Source organism: Scyliorhinus torazame, chromosome 14 (genome assembly GCF_047496885.1).
Source record: "Scyliorhinus torazame isolate Kashiwa2021f chromosome 14, sScyTor2.1, whole genome shotgun sequence".
NCBI lineage: Eukaryota > Metazoa > Chordata > Chondrichthyes > Carcharhiniformes > Scyliorhinidae > Scyliorhinus > Scyliorhinus torazame.
In genome coordinates, this window is record NC_092720.1 from 88338043 (window position 1) to 88365027 (window position 26985).

General features: G+C 48.6%; 1 long non-coding RNA gene across 4 annotated transcripts in view; it reads right to left on the reverse strand.

The window, feature by feature from the left end:
* LOC140389317 (uncharacterized) overlaps positions 1-26985 on the reverse strand; it is a 301865-nt gene that overhangs the window by 48986 nt on the left and 225894 nt on the right. Inside the window, exon 1 of one of the 4 annotated variants that reach the window (XR_011934346.1) lies at positions 19114-19233. The exons of the other annotated variants lie outside the window; for them this stretch is intronic. This is a non-coding gene — a long non-coding RNA (uncharacterized lncRNA). Of the gene's footprint in view, positions 1-19113; positions 19234-26985 lie in introns of those variants that run through there. 4 annotated transcript variants of the gene reach the window in all.

Below are 26985 nucleotides of genomic sequence, written 5' to 3' on the forward strand. Positions count from 1 at the left end.
TGCCTATGTTGTTAGTACCAATATGTACAATGACCTCTGCCTGTTTGCCCTCCCCCTTCAGGATGCCCCCTACCCGTTCGGAGACATCCTGGACCCTGGCACCAGGGAGGCAACATACCATCCTGGAGTCTCTTTCACGTCCACAGAAGCGCCTATCTGTGCCCCTGACTATAGAGTCCCCTATGACTGTTACTCTTCTGCACTTTGACCCTCCCTCCTGAACATCAGAACCAGCCATGGTGCCACTGCTCTGGCTGCTGCTGTTTTCCCCTGATAGGCTATCCCCCCTGACAGTATCCAAAGGGGTATACCTGTTCGAGAGGGGGACAACTACAGAGGATTCCTGCACTGACTGCCTGCCCTTTCTGGTGGTCACCCATTTCTCTGCCTGCACCTTGGGTGTGACCACATTTATATAACTGCTATCTATGACGCTTTCCGCCACCTGCATGCTCCTAAGTGCATCCAACTGCCGCTCCAACCGAACCATGTTGGTGGACAGGGCAACCCCTCTGTCCACCGGTATGTCTCCGGCTCAACTCCTCATGAACAGAGAGACCTGCGGACGACAGTTCCAGCCATACACTTATCAGACCTGGATCACCTCCCAGTTCCTTCTCTACATTGAGGCCTCAGGCCTTGAGGACGCGTCCGATGCCAGAAAAATCGCGGTGTTCCTATCAACTGCGGGGGACCAAGCCATCCAGATTTTCAACTCGCTTAATTTTGCCGATGGCCAGGACAAGACCAAATTCAAGACCGTTTTAGAGAAGTTCGACAGTCGCTGCGAAGTCTAAACAAACGAGAGCTTTGAGCGCTATATCGTCCAGCAACGCCTTCAGGGTAAGGATGAACCTTTCCAATCCTTCCTAACTCATCTCCGTATATTAGCTCAGACCTGCAATTATGGTGACACCGCTGATTCCATCATCAGGGATCAGGTCGTCTTTGGGGTGCACTCCGACTCCTTGCCGGAGCAACTCCTCAAAATTAAGCACATGACTCTGCCAGTCGCAATCGAGATGTGTATAGTGCTTGAGCATGCAAGAAATCGGTACTCCCGTCTCAAATCGGCAGAATACGAAACACTTGCCTCCCACGAGGCAGAGAGTGTACAGGCCACCGGCGGGATGCAGCGCCTCAGTATCGATGAAAGCGGCCATTTTGCGCACTTTTCCCGGGGCCCCACGCATGCGCAACACCAACGGGAGAACGAAGCAGCCGAAAACCAGACTGCGCAGGTGCGAATGGCGGCTGACCGCACTGCACATATGCGACGATGCATGGAGCATAACAACGTCAACGTCATGATGTGCCCGAACTGCGGCACCGCCCACTTAAAGCAGCAATGCCCTGCAAAAGGCAGGCAATGTTTAAATTGCGGGAAGCCTGGATATTATGCAGCCTTGTGCAGGTCTGCTCTACCAGTCAAGGGCCAGCAATCCCAATTCCGACACAAGCGCGTTCGATGTGTGCAGCAAGGTTTACTGGATTCTGATCCTGGTAGCACTACGGATCCAGAGGACGACTACCTGGAGTCCCCCTATCGTGTGGGCATCATCACTACATGTGAGTATGCCTCCTCAAATTCAGCAAGACGCCTATCTATCCTCAATGTGGATTTCACAGACGAATGGCGTGCTGTCATACACGTAAATCAATGCAGCATCCAGTTCAAGCTGGACACTGGTGCTTCTGCCAATCTCATCTCTCAAGCTGATTTTGACCACATTAAAAAGCAACCCAAAATTCTTCCGCCAGCCTGCCAGCTCCAAGATTATAATGGCAGTGCCATAACTGCACTAGGATCTTGTCATCTCTTCGTCTCTAACAAGACCATCAATGCCACACTGCGATTTAAAATCATCAGGCCTGATAAGGCATCCCTGCTCGCTGCCCATGCATGCAAGCTACTAACCTCATACAGGGAGTCCATGCCATGTCTTCTTCCAATGTGGATCTTCAGGCTGACATTGATGACATCCTTGCTCAATATCCGGATGTGTTTGATGGAATGGGTACGCTGCCATACTGCTACAAGATCCTACTCAGGCCTGATGCCACGCCTGTAATCCATGCACCACGCCGGGTGCCGGCTCCTCTGAAGGAACATTTAAAGGCACAGCTGCAGGAGCTCCAAGACCAGGGCATCATATCCAAAGTGACGGAACCGACTTACTGGGTCAGCTCGATGGTCTGTGTGAAGAAGCCCTCAGGAGAGTTGCGGATATGCATAGATTCCAAAGATCTTTCCCAGAACATAATGCGGGAACATTACCTGATCCCAAAGCAGGAGGAACCGACCAGCGAGATGGCACACGCCAAATTGTTCACGAAGCTAGGTGCATCACATGGTTTCTGGCAGATACAACTGGAGGAGTCCAACAGGAAGCTCTGCACGTTTAGCAGACCATTTGGCAGGTACAGTTATAACCATATGCCGTTCGGCATTGTCTCAGCCTCTGAAATCTTCCACAGGGTAATGGAGCAGGTGATGGAGGGCATTGAGGGCTGTCTACATAGTTGATGTAATCATATGGTCCACGACCCCCGAGTAACACATATCTCGTCTCAAACAAGTCTTTCGACGTGTCCATGCAAATGGCCTCAAGCTGAACAAGGCCAAGTGCTCTTTCGGCATGTCATCCATCAAGTTCTTGGGCGACCAGATATCCCAGCAGGGTGTGCGACCAGATTCGGACAAGGTCAAGGCCATTAACGCCATGAAGACCCCAGAAGACGAAAAGGCGGTACTACGCTCCTCGGAATGGTGAACGCCTTGGGAAAATTCATTCCCAACATGGCCTCACACACCACGGCTCTCAGGCATCTGGTGAAGAAGTCCACTGCATTCCAGTGGCTACCCACACATCAAGCAGAGTGGCTCGAGCTCAAAGCAAAGCTCACCACTGCTCCGATACTAGCGTTTTTTGACCCGGACAGGGAAACAAAAATCTCCACAGACGCAAGCCAGGACGGCATTGGTGCGGTGCTCCTCCAGACGGATGACTCCTCGTCCTGGGCCCCAGTTGCTTATGCGTCAAGACTCCTACTGAACAGAGGTATGCCCAGATAGAAAAAGAGTGCCTGGGCCTCCTAACCGGCATTGTAAAGTTCCATGACTACATCTACGGTCTACCAACATTCACAGTGGAGACTGACCACAGACCCTTGAATGACATGACGCCCAGGCTTCAGCGCGTTCTCCTTCGACTCCGAAGGTACGATTTTGAGTTAGTATACACACCAGGCAAGGAGCTAATCATTGCGGATGGCCTATCCCGCTCCATCACCTCGCCCTGTGAACAGGTTGACTTCATCCGCCAGATTGAGGCACAGGTGCAGCTGTATGCAAGCAACCTCCCGGCCTCAGATGAAAGGGTGATCAGCATTTGTGAAGTGACTGCCAAAGACCCTCTTCTGCAGCGTGTAATGCACCACCTTGCAAATGGCTGGCAAAAAGGGCAATGCCCTCAGTTCTTTAATGTTAAGGACGACCTGACAGTCGTCGAGGGGATCCTCCTCAAGCTAGATCGTATCGTTATTCCTCACAGTCTGCAGAGCTTAGTGCACAAACAAATCCACGAGGGACACCTAGGTGTCAAAAAATGTAGGCGCAGGGCCCGGCAGGCTGTCTATTGGCCTGGAATCAGCCAGGACATGTCCAACATGGTCCTCAATTGCGCGACCTGCCAGTGTTTCCAGCCTGCTCAAACAAAAGAAATACTACAGCAACACGAGATCGTGACCTCTCCGTGGTCCAAGGTGGGAATCGACCTTTTTCACGCCAATGGGCGTGACTATGTGCTCATCATAGATTACTTCTCAAATTACCCGGAAGTTGTGAAGCTGTCAGACCTCACATCAAGGACAGTCATCAAGGCCTGCAAGGAGACATTTGCCAGGCATGGTATTCCATACACTGTCATGAGTGACAATGGTCCCTGCTTCCACAGCCAAGAATGGTCCAATTTTGCCAAGTCGTATCAATTCAACCACATCAGCTCAAGCCCACACTACCCGCAGTCCAACGGGAAGGTTGAGAAAGGGGTCCATATGGTGAAGCAACTGCTCTGCAAGGCTGCGGACTCTGCCTCTGACTTCAACCTTGCGCTGTTGGTGTACAGGGCATCCCCTCTTTCCACCGGTATGTCTCCTGCTCAACTTCTCATGAACAGAGAGACCTGCGGACGACTGTTCCAGCATTACACTTATCAGACCTGGATCACCTCCCAGTGCTGCAAAAGGTGCAGCAACTCAGGAACCAGCAAAAGCTGACGTACGATGCTCATGCTACCGATTTGCCTGTGCTATCTCCGGAAGATGCTTTTCGGACCAAGCTACCTGATGGAGGCTGGTGAGCTCCAGCTGTTGCTCGACAGGCTGCTCCCTGATCATTTGTAGTTCGTATGGCTCCATTGTCAGGCGCAACAGAAGGGCACTGCGCAAAGTTGCCTGCCCACCACCAGATCCTACTTTTCCATATGTTGTTATGCCTCATCCGGACACCTCGCACCACGAGGCCACCAATCTGGCAGCAATCCCGCCTGTCAAGGCACCGTCGTCTCCACCTCCACCTCTCAGGCGGTCAACAAAGATCCGACACAAAGATCAGTAAAGATTGGACTTATAGACATTTATCTTGTAAATTTTGTTCTGTATCTGCATGCGAGACACCTCTCATGTATATATTCATCCACTCGCCATTTAAGATAAATAGTCATACATGTAAATACAGTCGCATATGCTCCAAGCAACCAACATTTTATTTAAAAAAGGTGGGATGTCATGATATGCACTCATGCACATTATGAGATACAGATAGGCAGTGACAGACACCCAGTACAGCCAATCAACACACAGGACAGAACACAACCAATCACCAGGCAGAACACTAGAGGGTGGTCTCCCACTATAAAACACATGAGGCATCAGCACTCTGCCTCTTTCCAGTGGTGACAACTGTAGTGACAGTCAGGGTGTATATATCAGTTAGCACCTTCTACACGTGGCTCAGAGCTAGTCTGGTCTAGTTAATAGAAGTAAGCACACTTAGATTAGTAGAGTGTCAAACCCGCAGCGAACTGTGTGCACTGCTTAAGAAGTTCAATAAAGTGTATTGAACCAACATCGCAGTTTGGAGTCTACTTTAAAGTACAACTGCATCCAGTTGCAGTCCGTGTTACCCCAAGATGAATAACGCGACACAGATATGGAGCTATCTCCAGCCTTGTTCGTACCAGGTCTCTGGTCAACACCACATTGACCTGAGGTCGAGGTCATGTGCTTTCGTACATCATTGTGTGGGCGGTACCCTACTCAGTTCCACATTAACCCCAATATGTACAAGACCCTCGTACAACATACACCTGGGACGGTGCTTTCTTATTTCAGTCTCTTAATCCCAGTGATACGTGTTACTTTACAGATTAATTTAAGTGACTGTTGTAACCTTTTTTAAATTCTGCAGAGTACAAATCAACAGCTAATTGATTTGGGTTTAGAGGCCAGCACTGGGCCAGGGAGAGAGGGGGTTGAATTAGGGTTGTGGTGATGTGCAAGGATGAAAGAGAAAATGGGGGCTAGAAGAAACAAAGATGTCAAAGTTCAAATAAAAGCCTGATCGAGATCCTCTCAGTCACAGCATCTATTCCCATTTGACAACCTGGAAGCACCTCATCTGTTTTCAGTGTGACAGCCACAGGTTGATCTTGGTCCAGAATCTTCCACTGAATCTAAATTTAGACAGTTATTTTTTCCCCTTCCTTCCACTCCAAAATGTGTTATACACTGAACCAAATCATGTGAGATGTTTGTCTATTAAGAAAATAGCGCAGTAACATTTTTTTCTGTTTAATTGCAGGCTGACAAGAACACAAGTGATAGGAGCATGATTGGAATTTATGGCCCAACGACCCTGCTCCTCTGTTCAGTATAATGCTGCCTGTTCCCCATTCCCCTTAATTCCCTGAAAGGCCAAAATCAATCTACACTTAAATATTTCCACAATGGAGTATCCAAAACCCTTTGGGGTAGAGAATACCAAAGATTCACACACCCTTTCAGTGAAGAGATTTCTCCTCATCTCACACCTGAAATATTACCTCAATTGTGAAACTGTGCCACCACATCTGAGACTCTCCAAACAGCAGAACCAATCTCTCAGTGTCTACCCTGTCCAGCTTCTTCAGAATCGTGTGCGCTTCAATGAGGTCACCACTCATTCTTCCAACTCCAGAGAATATAAGCCTTATTTACACAATCTCTCATCGTAGCAGAACCTTCACATCCCATAGAATAGAATCATAGAATCCATAGAGACCATCCAGCCCATTGAGTGAAATGGACCAATCGAGTTGTTTGGTTTCTGCAACTCAGAAAATAATCCTAACACTGTATATATTTAAAAACTTTATCCTTAATGATTAAAATGGGACTTTCTATCCAGTATGTCAAGTCACATATCATTATGCCGAAGGAGCACCCAACAGACAACCTCGGACTCTCCAGACTAATTTCAAAGGGAGTTACAGGCAGGCCATTTGCATTTGATAAATCAACCATGCCAGCTGAGTCAATGGGTTTCCTGGGGCAATGGCTTCCCAAACGCCAGGCCCTGAATGTAAATAAAACCCCTTTCAACTCATAATGGCTGAGACACTGTGCTGGATTCTCTGCCGCATTGGGAACTCTGCTACAGGCAGGAGAAAATCCAGCACCGAGTGATGAGACCATTCCGATGCTTGGTCACCCGGTGACGTCAGATTAGGGATGCACACCCCTTGCCAGCGGGAGGATATAACTGGGTCACTAAGGCCCATTTTCATCCTATTGATGGGTTGGTCACTATATTCTCTAGGCCAGGAATCACGTAGTCAGGAATTGGTGCAGGTCTTGACAAGCATGGCCCTGACACAATGGACTTTGTGGGCCTGGCCACCCCATCCCCACCAGACCTCCTCCACTTCATCCTTCATCAGAGAACCCCCTAATTAAAGAGAACACCATAGACCCACCATAAGAGAGATCCCTGACTGGAGGCCCCCCAGAAGAGAGACCCCTGGCTGGAAGTTCCTCAGAAGATATACCTCTGTCTGGAAGGCAAAGGCAGCGAAAAAAAACCACTGCTTTATAACTCACCTATGCAATACATCCTCCGGCTCAGGCAGAGGAAGCAGCACCTGTCAATTCCTGGAAATGGAAAACCAGTCAGCTGTGTTTAACCCCCCTCAGATCAGCAAGCCATTCATTCATTTCTCTGTGATGTTGATTTCTTTTAAAATTTCCATTTAAGGGGAAATTTAGCATGGCCAATCCACCTACCCTGTACATCTTTAGGTTGTGAATTCTCCACAGACATGGGGAGAATGTGAAAACACCACATGGAAAGCAAGTGTGATATTGATTTTACTAGGCTGTGATTGACAGCTTCCGCACTCACCCAGTTGTCTGCATTGTTCCATTCATCTCCCTTCATGCTTGAGTGGGTTTTAAGCAGTCAGCTGTGACACTAACGCAATAATGTTTATGAACATCAAGTTATGACAGCTCCTGGACCACATCAAAGGTAGTTAAGTACTTTCTGTTAATTTTTTCACAGCTGAATTGCATTGCGGCAGGGTAGGAGGTTGGGGGGCTGCTGCTGAATTGCTTTGCGATGGCCCAACTGCCGGACCTCACTATTGGGCAGCCTGCTTAGAATGGTGGCTCCATAGCGGGATTCCTGAAAGAATCCCTCGTAACCATCACTATATTGGGTTCGCTTCCTGATTTGAGCTCCCAGCATAAGAGCAAATCAGGTGCAATTCAGCTCCAGCGGGAGAACCTTGGGTGGGATTCTCCATTGCCTGACGCCGATATCGTATTCAGTGATCCCTTCCGACACCCAAATCGGGAGCTGCGCCGGTTTGACGCCGGTTTTTGAGTCTCCGCCCCTGCCTAAATTACATCATCACGCCGCGCGCCATTGCAACAGCATTGCCGCGTCATCCACAATGCTCCGCCCCCGATGGGCCGTGTTCCCTACCGCGCGGTTGACGTGTGGTCTGAGCGGTTGGGAACCCGGCATTGTGGCATGTGGATAAGGTGGTCAAGAAGGCATACGGCATGCTGGCCTTCATCAGGTGGGGCATTGAATATAAAAATTGGTAAGTCATGTTGCAGCTGTACAGGACCTTAGTTATGCCTGATTTGGAATATTGTGCACAATTCTGGTCGCCACACTACCAGAAGGATGTGGATGCTTTGGAAAGGATACAGAAACGGTTTACTAGGATGATGCCTGGTATGGAGGGCATTAGCTATGAGGAGAGATTAGATAAACTCGGCCTGTTCTCACTGGAACAATGGAGGTTGAGAGGCGACCTGATCAAGGTCGACAAGATTAAGAGTGGCATGGACAGAGTGGATAGTCAGACGCTCTTTCCAAGGGTAGGAGAGTCAATTACTAGTGGACATAGGTCTAAAATACATGGGGAAAAGTTTAGAACAGATGTGCGAGGCAAGTATTTTACACAGAGATAAATATATGGAACGTGGGGTCTGGGCAGGTGGTGGGAGCAGGTACGACAGAGGCATTTAAGGGGCATCTAGACAAATCTCTGAATAGGGTGGGAAAGGAAGGATATAGACTCCGTAAGTGCTTACGGTTTTAGTTTAGACAAGTACCACGGTTGGTGCTGGCTTGGAGGGCCAAAGGGCCTGTTCCTGTGTTGTATTGTTCTTTGATAGGTGAATTTTACAACAATGGAGTGCAGCCAGACAAATTCAAAATGGCTGCTTGAAAGAATTCCTCCATTGGATTCTAAATTTGGGACTCTAGGGGCAGCATGGTGGCGCAGTGGGTTAGCCCTGTTGATTCACGGCGCCGAGGTCCCAGGTTCGATCCCAGCTCTGGGTCACTGTCCATGTGGAATTTGCACATTCTCCCCGTGTTCGCGTGGGTTTCACCTCCACAACCCAAAGATGTGCAAGGTAGGTGAAATGACAATGCTAAATTGCCCCTTAATTGGGAAAAAATGAGTTCAGTACTCGAAATTTAAAAAAGAAATTGGGACTCTAGAATCACGTGAACCAATATTCAGTTTCTTTGTGTTCCTTGTATTGTAAATCTTTTTTTCTCTCTCCCCTTTTTATTGTGTGTGGAGTGGGACATTGCTAACACCGCTTTTGGGTTTTGAATGTGGAAAATTAACTAACCTTCTGAGTTCATCCTAATACGAGTTTGCTGTGGATTATTAACAAAATGCGATCACACAAATATCAAGGGTTTGGGAGAAAAATGTGCCACCATTTATTCCTTAAAACAGATGAATACAAAACACTTTCTGTTTACAGAAAGGTGATAAGAGGTAAACAGGGCTGTTTGAACCTCCTCCTGTCCATAATATAAATCAGACATTTATGGCGCTTTGCCAACCTGACTGAGTGTAAAATTGTGCGAGATGAAATCAGGCGTGCACCCCAACATCATCACGCACACGTGTAATTTAAAAAAAAATTTAGAGTATCCAATTCATTTTTTCAAATTAAGGGGCAATTTAGCATAACCAATCCACCTACCCTGTGCATCTTTGCGTTGTGGGGGCGAAACCCACGCAAAAACGGGGAGAATATGTAAACTCCGCACGGACAGTGACCCAGAGCCGGGATCGAACCTGGGACCTCGATGACGTGAGACAGCAATGCTAACCACTACGCCACCATGCTGCCCTACACGCGTGTAATATTGAAGTTGGCAAGCCCATGGGGGAATCAAAGCCTTCCACTGACAATTAAAGTCTTCACCTTCGACAACAAGTTCTTCATCCAGACGCACGGAACAGCCATGGGGACCAAATTCGCACCCCAATACGCCAACATCTTCATGCACAAGTTTGAACAGGACCTACTCACCGCACAGGACCTTCAACCGACGTTATACACCAGATACATCGATGACATTTTTTTCCTTTGGACCCACGGCGAAGAATCACTGAAACGACTACACGATGACATTAATAAGTTCCATCCATCCATCAGACTCACCATGGACTACTCTCCAAAATCAGTTGCATTCTTGGACACACTCGTCTCCATCAAGGACGGTCACCTCAGCACTTTGCTTTACCGCAAACCCACGGATAACCTCATGATGCTCCACTTCTCCAGCTTCCACCCTAAACACATTAAAGAAGCCATCCCCTATGGACAAGCGCTCCGTATACACAGGATCTGCTCAGACGAGGAGGAGCGTAACAGACATCTACAGACGTTGAAAGATGCCCTCGTACGAACAGGATATGGCACTCGACTCATCGATCGACAGTTCCAACGCGCCACAGCGAAAAACCGGACCGACCTCCTCAGAAGACAAACATGGGACACAACCGACAGAATACCCTTCGTCGTCCAGTATTTCCCCGGAGCGGAGAAACTACGTCATCTTCTTCACAGCCTTCAACACGTCATTGATGACGATGAACATCTTGCCAAGGTCATCCCCACACCCCCACTACTTGCCTTCAAACAACCGCGCAACCTCAAACGAACCATTGTTTGCAGCAAACTACCCAGTCTTCAGAACAGTGACCACGACACCATACAACCCTGTCATGGCAATCTCTGCAAGACGTGCCAGATCATCGACATGGATACCACTATTACACGTGAGAACACCACCCACCAGGTACGCGGTACATACTCGTGCGACTCGGCCAACGTTGTCTACCTCATACGCTGCAGGAAAGGATGTCCCGAAGCGTGGTACATTGGCGAGACCATGCAGACGCTGCGACAACGAATGAACGGCCATCGCGCAACAATCACCAGGCAGGAACGTTCCCTTCCAGTCGGGGAACACTTCAGCAGTCAAGGGCATTCAGCCTCTGATCTCTGGGTAAGCGTTCTCCAAGGCGGCCTTCAGGACCCGCGACAACGCAGAATCGCCGAGCGGAAACTTATAGCCAAGTTCCGCACAGATGAGTGCGGCCTCAACCGGGACCTGGGATTCATGTCACATTACATTCATCCCCCACCATCTGGCCTGCGAAATCCTACCAACTGTCCTGGCTTGATACAATTCACACCTCTTTAACCTGGGGTTACCCCATCTCTGGATCTGTAAAGATTTAATCACCTGCTAATGCTCGCATTCCTAGCATTGTTTGGCATCTTTGAATTTGTCGATATATGTGTTTCTGGATCAGACCTCTTTATTCACCTGAGGAAGGAGCAGCGCTCCGAAAGCTAGTGACATCGAAACAAACCTGTTGGACTTTAACCTGGTGTTGTAAGACTTCGTACTGTGACAATTAAAGTGCTAATAAAGGCCCTTAGGAATCCTATTGACCAAGTTTTACATTATCCTTGCAATACTATGTTCGTCACGTGGACCAAAGGGCAGCTGGCATTATATTTTTAATCAATTTTTCCTCCAAGGATGGAATAAAAGACCCCCCGAGAACAGGAACATTAATTCTATTTGTAATTTTGCTGCTTTCATTTCTGAGTTTTGTCAGATTTTCTTTTGATTGCGCAAGCTTTCTAACCTGGTTGACCTACAAATCTGTGCCAAAATTCTAATAAGAGAGGTCAGTCCGTACAATACACGGGGAACATATGTACAAAAGATATTGGCCTTGAAAATCTGTGGCCATTTAGCATATTGCCACTGTAATTATATAGCAATTAATACGAGTTGAGCTGAGGTGGGGGATCTCTGTGCATCAGGCATGCCCTTTCCGAGGCCTTCATTATGAGTCAGCAGACAGATTTTGCCATCAGGAGTGTCCCAATTGACCCAACAGTCGATGTTGAATATGATCAAATCCACATAATTAAAAACAGTGGGAAACGCGATGCGGCGGAGAAAAACAGAAACAAACCTGTTGGACTTTAACCTGGTGTTGTAAGACTTCGTAATATAATTCGTGGGTCTGACACGTTCTCCAGGGCCTCTGCGATTCTCCACAACATCGCGCAGCAGAAGGGCGATGTGCTGGAGGAGGAGGATGAACGCCAGGTCTCCTCTGACGAGGAGACTGTGGGGGAGAGGGAGGATGGGCATGCCATTGGCCCCCAGCAGGCACGGGAGGCTGCACAACGTGTGTGTAAGGGCCAATGAACATGGGGCACTCTGATTGCCTCCAGGTTCATCGACTTGGGTGGGAGGGGCTGGCCAGGGGCATGGACACCACATTCCACCCCCACTTCCTCGCTCCCAGCCATCCCTCCCCCCTCACCCCGCCTGCAACCCCCCCCCCCCCGTGATACATACCCGCCGCACTGTGGGGCGCGGGTCCTGGGTTGGCAGTGACAGCGGGTCTGCTCCATGGGATGGAGGATGATGACAACCCGCTCTGTGATGAGCTCTGGTGCACCACATCATTTGACAACGTCTGACCTATACCCACTGTCGCCACCAGGGTGATCCCATGCAGGCTGGCCACGGTGCCATCGAATCTTTCGGGTAGCGGAGGTGGGAATATTCGGGGGTGAGGGTGGGGAACCCAGCCTGCCCACAACATCAGCCCATTCCCCCAGTGACCCCTCTCTGGCCAGCCCAAACCAGCCCACCCCTCACAGCGATCTGACAGAGCACCGAGCAGGTTGTAAAAGTGTGATTAATGTGAACAAATATCTACATATATGTGCCATAGTTCATATCACTATACTGTGCCCTGCACCGGTGCCAACTTAACTAACTTCTAGCTTTCTGGCCTTACGGGCCCTAACGCTACATCTAGGTGGATCCATAGATGGTACATTGGGAGTGGAGGCAGCCTGCTGTGATTCCCGCCCTGTGACCTGGCTTCCTGTTGGATTTGGATTTGGATTTTGTTTATTGTCACTTGTACCAAGGTACAGTGAAAAGTATTTTTGTACGAGCAACTCAAGAGATCTTTAAGTACATGAAGTGAAAAGGAAATAAAAGAAAATACATAATAGGGCAACACAAGGTATACAATGTAACTACATAACACTGGCATCGGTGAAGCATACAGGGGTGCAGTGATAATGAGGTCAGTCCATAAGAGGGTCGTTTAGGAGTCTGATAACAGAAGGGAAGAAGCTGTTTTTGAGTCTGTTCATGCGTGTTCTCAGACTTTTGTATCTCCTGCCCGATGGAAGAAGGAGGTGTAGATGGAGTCAATGGGTGGGAGGCAGGTTCATGTGATGGACTGGGCTGTGTTCACGACTGTGAAGTTTCTTGAGGTCTTTTGCCAAACAATTGCAATACCACGCTGTGATACAGCCAGATAGGATGCTTTCTATGGTGCATCTGTAAAAGATGATAAGAGTTAATGTGGACATGCTGAATTTCCTTAGTTTCCTGAGGAAGTATAGGCGCTGTTGTGCTTTCTTGGTGGTAGCGTCGGCGTGGGTGGACCAGGACAGCTTTTTGGAAATGTGTACCCCTAGGAATTTGAAACTGCTAACCATCTCCACCTCGGCCCCGTTGATGCCGACAGGGGTGTGTACAGTACTCTGCTTTCTGAAGTCAATGAACAGCTCTTTAGTTTTGCTGGCATTGAGGGATAAATTGGTGTTGCTGCATTCTGTATTCTGACTCGTCGTTATTCGAGATCGGGCCCACTATTGTCGTATCGTCAGCAAACCTCTAGATGGAGTTGGAACCAAATTTTGACACGTGGTCATGTGTCTACAGGGAGTATAGTAGGGGGCTAAGTATGCAGTCTTGCGGGGCCCGGTATTGAGGACTATTGTGGAGGAGGTGTTGTGTTTATTCTTACTGATTGTGGTCTGTGGGTTAGAAAGTTGAGGATCCAGTTGTAGAGTGAGGAGCCAAGTCCTAGGTTTTGGAGCTTTGCTATGAGGTTGGCTGGGATTATGATGTTGAAGGCGGAGCTGTCGTCAATAAATAGAAGTCTGATGTAGGAGTCCTTGTTGTCAAGATGCTCTAGGGATGCGTGTAGAGCCAGGGAAATGGTGTCTGATGTGGACCGGTTGCAGCGGTATGCGAATTGCAGTGGACCAAGGCGTTCTGGGAGTATGGAGGTGATGCGCTTCATGACCAACCTCTCGAAGCACTTCTTTACGACTGATGTCAGGGCCACCGGATGGAAGTCATTGAGGCATGTTGCCTGGTTCTTCTTTGGCACCGATATGATGGTGGTCTTCTTGAAGCAGGTGGGGAACTCGGAGCGGAGTAGGGACAGGTTAACGATGTCTGCGAACACATCTGCCAGCTGGTCCGTGCAGGCTTTGAGTGCATGACCAGGGATCCTGTCCGGACCTGTCGCCTTCTGAGGGTTCACTTTCAGGAAGGCCGATCTGACTTCGGAAGCTGTAATGGTGGGTATGGGTGTGTTATGGGCTGCTGGGGCACTCGACACCGAATCATTGGTTTCCTGCTCGAACCGAGCATAGTATGCTCTGGAGGGACTGGGCCTGGATGGGCCCGGCTGCTGCTCGGGTGTCCCAGGGTGGCATGGTGCTGCTCTGTTCTGCCCACTGCCCACCACTTGGGGCATTGGTAGCAGCAATGACTCAATCATTAAAAGGAAGAAGGCAATTTGATGGACAGGAGGAGAAGTACGAGGTGCTGTGATGTTCTGGCATCAGCACTGGCCGCAGCATTTCCTCCTACCTCGGGGTGCCCGGTGACCCCGGGATACTCCATGGAATGGGGTACAAGCGGAGCAATCCCTTGAGGTGGTGTGAGGATGGTGGGGCTGGTGGGTGTTGACACATGTGGCATGGGGAACCGCAACTAAGCGAGGTCTCACTTCCTTGCCCGCAGACGACCTTCAACCTGGCCACTTCCCTTTCCTCGGGCCTGCCAGCCACATCAAGGGCCCACTGCCGCAATGAGGGGCCGCAGATCCGGCGGTCACCCTCCAGTTTTCTCCCGCTCCCGATGGTTATGGGCGGCCTTCTCCTATGAGGGGTTGGGGATGAACAGAAAAAGACAGTGTTGGACAGTCCAATGAATGTAGCCCAGGGGTTGGTAGCTGGTGGCGTCAGTGGTCAGGGCACCCCACCATGGCGGACGGTGTGGGTGCTGGATTGTGGTGAAGGGCGCAGGTTCAACCACTCTCCGCGTAGGCGGTGGGGGGGGGGGCGGGGGGGGGGGGTTACGGATTTGTGGGACGGGGGTTGATGCCAGGGGCACAATGCTGCCTACTCATTCTGCCCATCTTCAAGAGGTTGTGCAGGTTTTTTCAGCATGTCCGAACGGTGTTGCTCGTGGCGTTCACCGCTTCTGCCACTTGTGCCCAGGCACAGCGAATGGCGATGGCTGGCAGCCTCCGTCACGGGCCAGGATTCCAATGGCCTGTCACTCCTCCACGGCATCCAGGAGGGTACCAAGCTCGGCGCCGTGAAGCGTGGGGCCCTGCGTCTTGCTGCCATCTTGTTGGCTGGGTTGCTGTGTGTGGGGTGTGAAGTGCGTATATGCGGCTGCAGCTTGTCAACCGCCTGAGTGTCAATCGCGAACCCAGCGAATCCCACATCTTTACACCCTGGATGTAAAGGGTGCTGGTGCTAGCCCCTATACAGTCGCTGCATTGATCCAGGTGTGGCGCCAGTTTTGCTGTCGTGCAAGTCCATAAATCCTGCCCCAGCGTCAACACTTAGGACGGGATTCTCCGTCCCACCGTGACAGATCTCTGGTGCGGCATGCCTTCGGGATTCGCCGTTTTGCCAGCTGGTCAATGGGGTCTCCCATTGTGGGACAGGCCCACGTCATCAGGAAACCCCCGGGATGCCTGCAGAACGGCGAAGAATTCAGCCCTTCGTCTCAGGAACGGAGAATCCAGCCGAGTTTATTTTACAAAGAATTCCCCTGTAAAACAGAACACTCACACTTTGTTTGCAGCCCTCAGCATTCCCTCCCTCACCTTGCACCTTCACCACGCCATTAACCCTTGTTGTGCCACTTCAGCCGGGCAGTCCAGAGCTGCTGCGATAGCTGGTAGGCCAGATGCACCCTTGATGGCATGCTTAGCTGCATATTGCAGCATTCTGCTCTCTGGAGTTCAGTAGGACGTGGGTTCAAGTCCCACTCCAGGGAGTTGAGCAAGTGGTCTTACAGTCCCAGTGCAGTCCTGAGAGATTGTTGCACTGTCTGTGGTGCCAGTGGTCAGGTGAGATATTAATCTGACAATGCCTATCCGCTCAGATGGATGTAAAACAGTCAGCATTGCTGTTTATGGGAGCTTGCCATGAACAAAATGGCTGGCTGCCACATTTTCCACAAGATCTGAGTGACCACACTTCAAGTGTTTGAGGTACTCTGGGATGCACTGAAATCATGGAATTTCCTGGAGAAATGCTTATTAAAGTGTTCTTTCTTTCTTCATAACTATAAATAAATGAAGGGAATCCCTTTCCTACTCTTTCCCCCTCCCCTCATCCACAGCTTCTTCACTGCTGCCACAAAGTTTGGTTGGAATATTGACAGATGCTGGGTAGGACCTGCAATTTTTAAAGGCATATTTCAGAGCTGCTATATACAAATAAAGTGAGTCAATGAAGGTTTTAGCCAGGATCAGTTCATAGCCGAAAAGTCACAGTATTAAAATCAAATTTGTCTCAATGTTGCTGGACCTATCTGTTTTTCCACTGAAAGCTTAATTGAAGCTCACAATGCCCATTGGATCCAATGCCTGCCATCCTCCCGCCATTCCCTCCACCCCACCAGCAATAAAGTCCAACATACCATTAGCCTTTCCAATCGCTTACTGCATCTGCATGCTATCTTTTTGCGTTCCCTGTAGAAGCACACCCAAGTCTCCCTAGACATGAACATTTGCAAGTTTCATATCTTTGAAATATATCCTCCCTTTCTATTTTTACGATCAAAGTGAACAACATCACACTTTCCCACGTTATATTGTATTGGCCATTTTGTGATCCATTCACTTAGCCAACTACATCACTTTGCAGCCTCTCCGTAACCATTTCCACCTGGCGCTGTACCATGAACGAACCTGGTCATTACTCACTGTCTCTCTCTCTCTAAGTCATTGATATAAATTGTAAACAGTTCAGACACTTGCAGTTACTCCACTTGTCACAGCCTGCCAACTTGAAAATGAACCTTTTATGCCTCCTCTTAGATTCCTATCCATTAACCATCCATGTTTTGGGGCCACTGCTGTTTGTCATTTTTATAAATGACCTGGAGGAGGGCGTAGAAGGATGGGTGAGTAAATTTGCAGATGACACTAAAGTCGGTGGAATTGTGGACAGTGCAGAAGGATGTTACAAGTTACAGAGGGACATAGATAAGCTGCAGCGCTGGGCTGAGAGGTGGAAAATGGAGTTTAATGTAGAAAAGTGTGAGGTGATTCATTTTGGAAGGAATAACAGGAAGACAGAGTACTGGGCTAATGGTAAGATTCTTGGCAATGTGGATGAGCAGAGAGATCTCGGTGTCCATGTACATAGATCCCTGAAAGTTGCCACTCAGGTTGAGAGGGTTGTTAAGAAGGCGTACGGTGTGTTAGCTTTTATTGGTAGAGGGATTGAGTTTCGGAGCCATGAGGTCATGTTGCAACTGTACAAAACTCTGGTGCGGCCGCATTTGGAGTATTGCGTACAATTCTGGTCGATAGGAAGGATGTGGAAGCATTGGAAAGGGTGCAGAGGAGATTTACCAGAATGTTGCCTGGTATGGAGGGAAGATCTTATGAGGAAAGGCTGAGGGACTTGAGGCTGTTTTTGTTCGAGAGAAGAAGGATAAGAGGTGACTTGATTGAGGCATACAAGATGATCAGAGGATTGGATAGGGTGGACAGTGAGAGCCTTTTTCCTCGGATGGTGATGTCTAGCACGAGGGGACATAGCTTTAAATTGAGGGGAGATAGATATAAGACGGATGTCAGAGGTGCGTTCTTTACTCAGAGAGTAGTAAGGGCGTGGAATGCCCTGCCTGCAACAGTAGTGGACTCGCCAACACTAAGGGCATTCAAATGGTCATTGGATAGACATATGGACGATAAGGGAATAGTGTAGATGGGCGTTAGAGTGGTTTCACAGGTCGGCGCAACATCGAGGGCCGAAGGGTCTGTACTGCGCTGTAATGTTCTATGTTCTATGTTAATATATAACCTCCAAACCTATGATCCATCATTTTGCCAATTAAGCTTTTGTGTGGGACTGTGTCAAAGGCTTGGTGAATTCCACTTACATAGACTACCTCCTTCTCCATAATTCTGTATGCGAGTCGAAGGCCAGGATTTTCCTTCCCCACCAGCCGAAATGTCAGTGAGAAATGTATCCCACAAGATACTCGCTGCTCAGCACCCTCCAAGGAGAAGTGAACAGGACTTGGAATGCAAACAGTGCACACATTCTAGGACCAGGTGAATGTAGGGTTCTCAGGACAGGGACGGGAGGTCAGGTCGAGGGGTGAAGGGTGGTGCAGAAGGAGAGGGTGTAAGTGGGTCTCTTGGCGGAGGGGCTAGGGACGAAAGGAGGACCTACAAGGGGCAAGGGGAGATGCCAAATGTTGAAAGGCAGCTGTTGATGGAGGCACCCACTGTGTTCCCAGCCTGAAGCCTGAGCAGGGTCACTTTTCTGCCCTGGGTTCTGCCCCTGAATGCGATCCATCAGCCTAAAAATTGAAGCCAGGTGGGAAACGGCCCTTAAGTGTGCATTATCTGTCCACTCAGGGGCCTCAATTGGGGCAAGTGGAGGTGGGCTATCATAGGCCTCACCCCTCCACCACAAAATTGCAGCAAGGTTGGGGTGGCAGGGGGCCTAGTGGGAAGGCCATCGAAGGAATGTTATAGCCCCACACCCACCTACCTGCATACCCACTGCCAAGTCGATCCAAACGCACACTATCACATGGGTGCATTCTGGTTTTTGTAATCCTCAAACTATTTAGTCCTTTTCCTGAGAGACAATGGCATGAAAGGCGAACATTAGAAAAAAAATGCAGCACGGGCAAAGCAAACTCAAACCCCTATCCCCAGAAAGGGATAGACCTATTTAGGTAAAAGCAATTGGGGGCATTGGTAACAGCAATGACTCAATCATTAAAAGGAAGAAGGCAATTTGATAAAGCAGCAAAAAGAAATCAGACTACATTTTTGTATTTCCCCCTTGCCCCATTGAGATACAAACACAGCTGCACGTGGGGTTTAAGAAGTGAGTGCATACCTCAGTTTCCAGCCTTTTACAGTGGATTCAATTCAGGCTGCATCTTCTATTTTCAAGCTTTATCAGCAGTAAGTGGAACTATTTGGGAGTCTATTTCTGTGTCATCACAAGGTGATTATTCTGCACATTTATAATGGAAATTTTAAGACAGAATTAAGGGTTACTGTATTTCATTACTTTGTATATCTTAACACAATGGACAGATATTTAATTTCTCTGAACATATTACTGAGGCTTTATGACTGCTAAATAAACTCAGAAACCATAAGATGGCTCCAGCAGCTAAGGTTATTATCTGCGACTAGAAGTGTCAAATTACATTCACAAAGGAATCTACTGTTACCACCAGGAGATATAACAAAAATAATCTATCACATTGCTTGAGAAATTAGAGCAATAAGGGCGATGTTTGAAAGTAAGAAACTGGAAGTCAATCCCTGTGAAAAATGGCACAGTGAATAATTGTTTTAAAAACCCATAAGAGCACTGCAGTGAATAACTGCAAGAAATAAGAATCTCTTTTTGAGTCAGTACAAGAAATTAGAGCATTTTACAACAGCATCAATTTGCATTTATATGGCACCTTGAGTGTAGAAAAATTCCAACAGTGCTTGCAAATATTCAAACATTAAACATTAAATCTCTCAGAATATTACACACTAGGGAAATTTTCCAATCTGCAAAACTTGCGTTGATATAGAGCTGCTCACAGTCACAGGATGTCCCAAAGTGCTTTACATGTATGCACTTGTGAACTGTAGTCACTGTTGTAACACAGGAAATTCAAAGCCATTTTGAACATCGCAAGTTCCTAAAAACAGTAATGACCAGATAATCTATCATTGTGACTTAGATTACGGGCAGCACAGTAGCACAGTGGTTAGCACTATGGCTTCACAGCACCAGGGTCCCAGGTTTGATTCCCGGCTTGGGTCACTGTCTGTGTGGAGTCTGCACGTTCTCCCCGTGTCTGCGTATGTTTCATCCGGGTGCTCCGGTTATTCCCACAGTCCAAAGATGTGCAGGGTTAGGTGGATTAGCTATGCTAAATTGCCCTTAGTGTTCACAAAAGGTTAGGTGGGGTTATGGGCCTGGTGTGGGGATAGGGTGGAGGTGTGGGCTTAGATGGGGTGTTCTTTCCAAGGGCTGGTGCAGACTCAATGGGCCAAATGGCCTCCTTCTGCACTGTAAATTCTATGATTTTATGATTAAAGGGATAAATATTGACCAGGACACTTTATTTGTCTGTCTTTGAAATAGTGCCCTGGGATCTTTGACATTCACCTGAGATGGTGGATGGGGCTTTAGCTTAACACCTCGTCGAAAAGATAGCTCTTCCTCAGGATTGCATGAGAGTATCAGCTTTAATGTTTGTGCTCAAATCCTGAAGTTGGGCTTAAGCTTTTAATCTTTTTGACTCAGAAGTGGCAATGGTACCAGAATGGTGCAAACTGAGTCACGGCTGGGCGCTAATGATTGAATCAATGCACAACAGATTGTTAGTATGTGGTCCTTTGGGTTTAACTCCCTGATGTGATGTCAGAATGGAGGAACCTCATATGGGATATACATTTGCAGTGTCGGAGGATTTAGAGATGCCGTTGAAGAGCAGGGTGTTTTTTGGCCCTACAGCCGCTGAGAAATACCCCACTAAATGCACCCGACAGTGGACCCAGTTTGAAATCCGCTGAATCGCGCCCGGTATGTCTATACACAACTAACTTGTTGGACAGAAATTAAGCCCGAGCCTTCGAGACTGAAATGATTCGACACTGTATCAACTTAAGTAGTTTTTCATTTGACTTCTCAGACAACTTCTTGCAAGCCACAACACGTCCGTTAATTAAAATTTTAAAATATTTTCTCGTTGAAGAATTCTTTTAAACCCACTGTCATCTCATACTACCTGTTCCCACCTGAATTCTTGAAAATTTTCCCTTCTTGGTTATGCTACGCACCAAACCCTGTGGACAAGAGAAGTATTTTCTGAAGATTTTTTATCACAAGTGAACAAATAACCATTTTTATTGTCAGGCGTTTTTAAAAATGTATTTCAGATGGCAATAAGTGCTGGCTTTTCCAGCCTTTATAGAATTGCCTCATCTGTAGGAAAGCTATGCTATAACATTAATGCTTTAAAGTTAATATTTGATTGAATCTGAGTTTAATATTTTTTATCTGAGTGAAACCAGGTGGCTTGTTCAGCTCACCCTTCTGGGATTTGAGGTCAAATTACAGTAACATAATTTTATAAAAAACAACTTCTTGAACTGTTCATTTGCTATAAAGGCCAGCTGTACAATTCCTGCTGAACAACTAATTCATAGACGTCTCGATTTTAAATTGCTTATGGCTGTAATAACCATCGAGGAAATAGAAATTGTTACAATCCCCTTAGACACCGATAACCTTCAAAAAACAAATTCAAACTTCCAGTTAAAGCTCAATAGATGACACAAGACTTCACATTTTAAGACATTTACTGTAAAAAACAGACTTAAAGCACTTTTGACTAAACATTGTTTTGTATATGCAACTCATACATAATCTACATGACTTAGAACATAACTTAAGATAAACACTATCAATTATACATGATATTACAATTTAAATGGACACTGAATTCTCCCAGAACGAGTCCAAAATGATACTTTATTCCCGAATGTTCACTTTTGCTCTTCTCCTTTCCATGTCTGGAAATCTTTTGTGATGATATGCTTGTAGATAATATTCCATGTATGCAGCAGTGTAACCTCCCACCAGCAGGTGGCCATGTATGCAGGAGTGTGACCTCCCACCAGCAGGTGGCGTCCAATATAAATCAGGGCAGATCTGGTGATCCTCAGAAGGTTGTAAGATGTACATGAAGATGGCCATGCATAGGAGTAGTTCCAGGGGAGTCTAAAGAAACTCCATGATAACTTGTTCTGTACCTGATTGTTACCTTACCACGTGTACATTAATAAAATTCCTGGTATGGACAAGTCACCAGCAGTTCAGTAGATTCCTTGCGAGACACAAACACCGAACACAACATAGTACCAGAGTGCTGAAGATTTGAAGGTAACGATGGCAGTGACAAAGTTAAAATTCAGTGGAAGAACTGACCTGGTGAACTGTGACCATTGGCGACTCGGTGCAATAGAAGGATGAAGTTAGAGATGGACAGTTTATAGGAACCCCACCAGCTTCAATTCACGGGTAACGTGGAAACAAATTGACGTGCTTTTAAGCAACAATTCGGATTCTACATTGTAGCCCTAGGCCTACAGGTGCAGCCTGATGAGAGGCATTGTTGCTCACGGAAGCAGGTCCTCAAGCAACAGAACTATATAATACCTTCGCCTGCGGCAGCAAAGAGGAGAGCAGGAGCTACGATGAGGCGTTGAAGTACTTTAATCCGTATTGCTCTCTACAAAATAACGAAGCATGTGAACGTGACACATTTACTTTGGGTACCCAGACAGAAGGAATTCAATCAGAAAGCCATTTGAAGATGTGGGGTGGGATTCTCCGACCCGCCGCCGAGTCGGAGAATCGCCGGGGAGGGCGGCGTGATTCTCGCCTCCGCTGGCTGCCGAATTCTCCGGCGCTGTGGATTTGGCAGGGGCGGGAATCGTGCCACGCCGGTCGGGGGCCGTTGACAGCGGCCCCCCCAGCAATTCTCCAGCCCGCGATGGGTCGAGTGGCCGCCCGTTTTAGGTCTGTCCTGCCGGCGTATGTTACGACAGCTACTTACCGGCGGGACCTGACTCTGCGGGCAGCCTCCGGGATCCTCGGGGGGGTGCGGGGGGATCTGGCCCTGGGGGGTGCCCCCATGGTGGCCTGGCCCGTATTCGGAGCCCACCGATCCGTGGGTGGGCCTGTGCCGTGGGGGCACTCTATGCCTCCGCGTCGGCCGCTGTAACAGTCCGCGATGGCCGAAGCGGAGATCAACCCCCCCTGCCCATGCACTGGGATGATGCCAGCACACGCTGGTGCTCCCGCACATGCGCCAACTCGCGCCGGCCGGCATAGGCCCTTCAGCGCCGGTTGGCACGGCGCCAAGCCCCTTCCGCGCCAGCCGGCGCGGCGCAAACCACTCCGGCGCCGGCCTAGCCCCTGAAGGTGCAGATGATTCCGCACCTTCGGGGCGGCCCGACGCTGGAGTGGTTCACGCCACTCCTTCGCACCGGAGTTGCCCGCCCCTCCGGTTTTCGAAGAATCCCGCCCGTGGCATGCGAGTGAGATGTGAGTAAGATTGTTGTGACGCAGGTCATGAAGAAACGTGGTCTCAGTGTGGACGGCCATTTTAAGTGGCCGACAGGAGCTGCCATCTTGTGCAAGAAATGTTGGTCATCGACATGGCTCTCGGCAATGTCCAGCCTTTGAAAGCATTTGTTTTTAATGTGGCCGCGTTGGTCATTCAGCGAAACAGTGATTTTCACGTCCTACAATGGACCACATATGATCAGTAAATGTGATTGATGAGACCACCATTCCTTCATCAATCTCATTACAACCAAGGACCTTAAGAGTCTGAACCAAAACATGAAAAGTAATTTTAATTGCAAATTTGTTTGGAGTAACATAGCCATCACTCACATATTTTTCTCTCTATTTTTTTTCCTACCCTGAATGTGCTGACACTTATTGCATATAGTGTACTGGTGCAGGCATTCCTCAGTTACCCTGTTCGTGGCCATTTTTCACAAGTGAAGCTAGATATGAACACACAAGTTTGACGAAGTATGTGGCTGTCTCACAACATTTTGTAGTTACAGCTTAAACTGTTAATTGGAAAACAATTCCAAGTAAGTCATGATTGAACTGAGTATTTACCAGCATAAGACTATCTAGAAGCCTCTATAGAATGTAATAGGTCAGCTTCTGCCAAAGCAAAAATAAACTTGTTTTATTATTGACAATGTCTCTGAGTAACATTCTGAGAAGTAGATACACATTACTTTGGATGAGTAAAATCATGTTACATGCGCAGAAAGTTGAGTGTTGACAAATCAGAAAAGTGGTTGCATGGTTTGGGACAGTAGCTGGAACATAAGCTTCAATCCAGTGATAGGATTATTTCAGAAATAAAACAAGAAAACAAGCTGAAAAGAACTTGCCTATTGCTATCTCCTCACTTGGGATTTCTCAAATAGCATCACATCAAATAAATATCGGTTGAGAAAGCTAATATTTCCAATCACAATGTTATCGCACAATTAAGAATATAAGAACCTAAGAAACAGGAGGAGTAAGATATAAACTCCCTTGAGCCTGCTCTGCCATTCAATAAGATCGTGTCTGATATGTAACCTCAAATACTCTTTCTTATCCAATCCCCATGTTTTTTGAATTTCCTGGAGTTCAAAACAAATCTATCTCAACAGTTGAGGAGCAACAGGCAGCTTAATAGAGAATATTCAACGGTTCACAATGGACTGAGTGAAGAAGCTCTTGCTCATCTTAGATGTAAATTATTATCCTTTAATTCGGACTATGATACCCAGTTCAAGACTCTTGAAGCAGACAAAGGAGCTTTTCAGCTTCTACCCTGTCAAGCCTCTTAGAATCAGGGGCGAAATTCTCCCAAAACGGCGCCAATCAGACAGGCATTGCGCCACCCCAAAGGTGCGGAATGCTCCGCATCTTTGGGGGCCGAGCCCCAACATTGAGGGGCTAGGCCAGCGCCGGAGGGATTTCTGCCCCGCCAGCTGGCGGAAACGGCCTTTGTTGCCCCGCCAGCTGGCGCGGAAATGACATGTCGGTGTGGCGCATGCGCGGGAGCGTCAGCGGCCGCTGACAGTTTCCCGCGCATGTGCAGTGGGGAGAGTCTCTTCCGCCTCCGCCATGGTGGAGACCATGGCGGAGGCGGAAGGGAAAGAGTGCCTCCACGGCACAGGCCCGCCCGTGGATCGGTGGGCCCCGATCGCGGGCCAGGCCACCGTGGGGGCACCCCCGGGGTCAGATCGCCCCGCGCCCCCCCCCAGGACCCCGGAGCCCGCCCACGCCGCCTTGTCCCGCCGGTAAATAGGTACTCTAATTTACGCCGGCGGGACAGGCAATTTATTGGCGGGACTTCGGCCCATTCGGGCCGGAGAATCCAGCGGGGGGGCCCGCCAACCGGCGCGGCCCGATTCCCGCCCCCGCCGAATATCCGGTACCGGAGACTTCGGCAACCGGCGGGGGCGGGATTCACGGCGGCCAACAGCCATTCTCCGACCCGCTGGGGGGTGGGAGAATGGCGCCCCTTGTTCTTCAAGGAGATCACCTCTCATTATTCTAAACTCCAGAGAGTAGAGGCCCATTCTCCTCTATATGGACAGCAATCACATCCCAGGCATCAACCCAGAGAATCTTTGTCGAACCCTGATCCGTGTAATGCATAAAAATCGCTTCCATATCGATCACAAAGAAATGACATCAGAGGCCAGATGATTATGGCAAGCCACAGTACACACAGCTATAGTGTAGAATTACATTTCTCCCGATGTCCTGCTTTTTTATGAAAGAAAAATAATTGCATGCGCTATTATTTGCAGTTGCAAGTTACCCACGTACATGGGGCCGGATTCTCCGCCGTCGGGATGCTCCGTTTTGCCGGCAGCCCGGGGGTTTCCTGATGGCGTAGGGCTGCCCCACAAAGGGAAACCCCTTTGGCCAGCCGGCAAAACAGAGCATCCCGCCAGCGTGCTGAAGCAGAAATCTGGTGCGGCGGGATGGAAAATCCAGCCCATGGTCTATAAAGAAAGTCATAACATGCAAATAGAAAATTTCATTCCAGTCTGTCTCACTTTTGTCTGCCTCTCCACATGCATTGCCCACATCGAATGGAGTTTTCTGGCCCTGCCTGTCACAGATGGTTTGGTCCTGTCAGAAGTCAATGGACTCCACACGGAGCATCCCACCATGACAGGGTTAGAAAATCCCAGCTATAATATTTCAAGTGTTCGGGTCTTCTAATGTTACACATCTGCGTTGTTATTCGTTGTTAATCAGGTGTCTGCTGGGTGCTGGAGTGAGTTTGGGTAGAATTCTCCATCCGGAAGAATATGGGTGGGATTTTTCGTTTCTGAGATTAAGGGCTGAATTCTCCGCCGTCGGGATTCTCCATTTCGCTGGCAGCCCGGGGGTTTCCCGATGGCCTGGGGCTGCCCCATCATCGGAAACCCCATTGACCAGCCGGCAAAACGAAGAATCCGATGGCGGGACGGAGAAACCCGCCCTAAATGTTGACGACGACGCAGAACCCATGGAATTCCACGACAGCAAAACTGGCGCCGCACCTGGACTGATTGAGCTACTGTTAAGAGGCTGTTACCGGCACAATCGAATCCAATAAGAAATGATGCAGGATTCGACGGTTTCACAATTGACACTCAGGAGGCTGACAAGTTGCAGCCGCATATCCACACTTCACTCCCCACACATAGCATCCCAGTCAACAAGGTGGCAGCAAGGAAAGCAGCTCCATGCTTCACAGATGCCGAGCTGGGGACTCTCCTGGACGTGGTGGTGACAAGGCAGGTGACCCTGCAACCCGACTTGGAAAGGAGGCATGCCTGGGCACAGGTGGCAGAGGCGGAAAGCAAAACTTGCAACACTGTCCGGATCATTGACAGAAAAAACTGTACAACATCCTCAGGGCAGCCAGAATGTGTAGGAAGAACTGTGCCCCTGGCACTAACCCCTGTTCTACACAAAAGGTCTAGATGTGGTCGGCGGCCCAGAGGAAAGAGAGATTGAAGGATGGAGTTCGGCCATGGGTGAGGAAGTGAGACCCTGCTGAGTTACGGTTCCCCATGACACGTGTGTCAACACCACCACCCCCCACATAGCCTCACCCCACACCATCCTCACCCCTCCCACCATCCTCACCCCCACCACCAC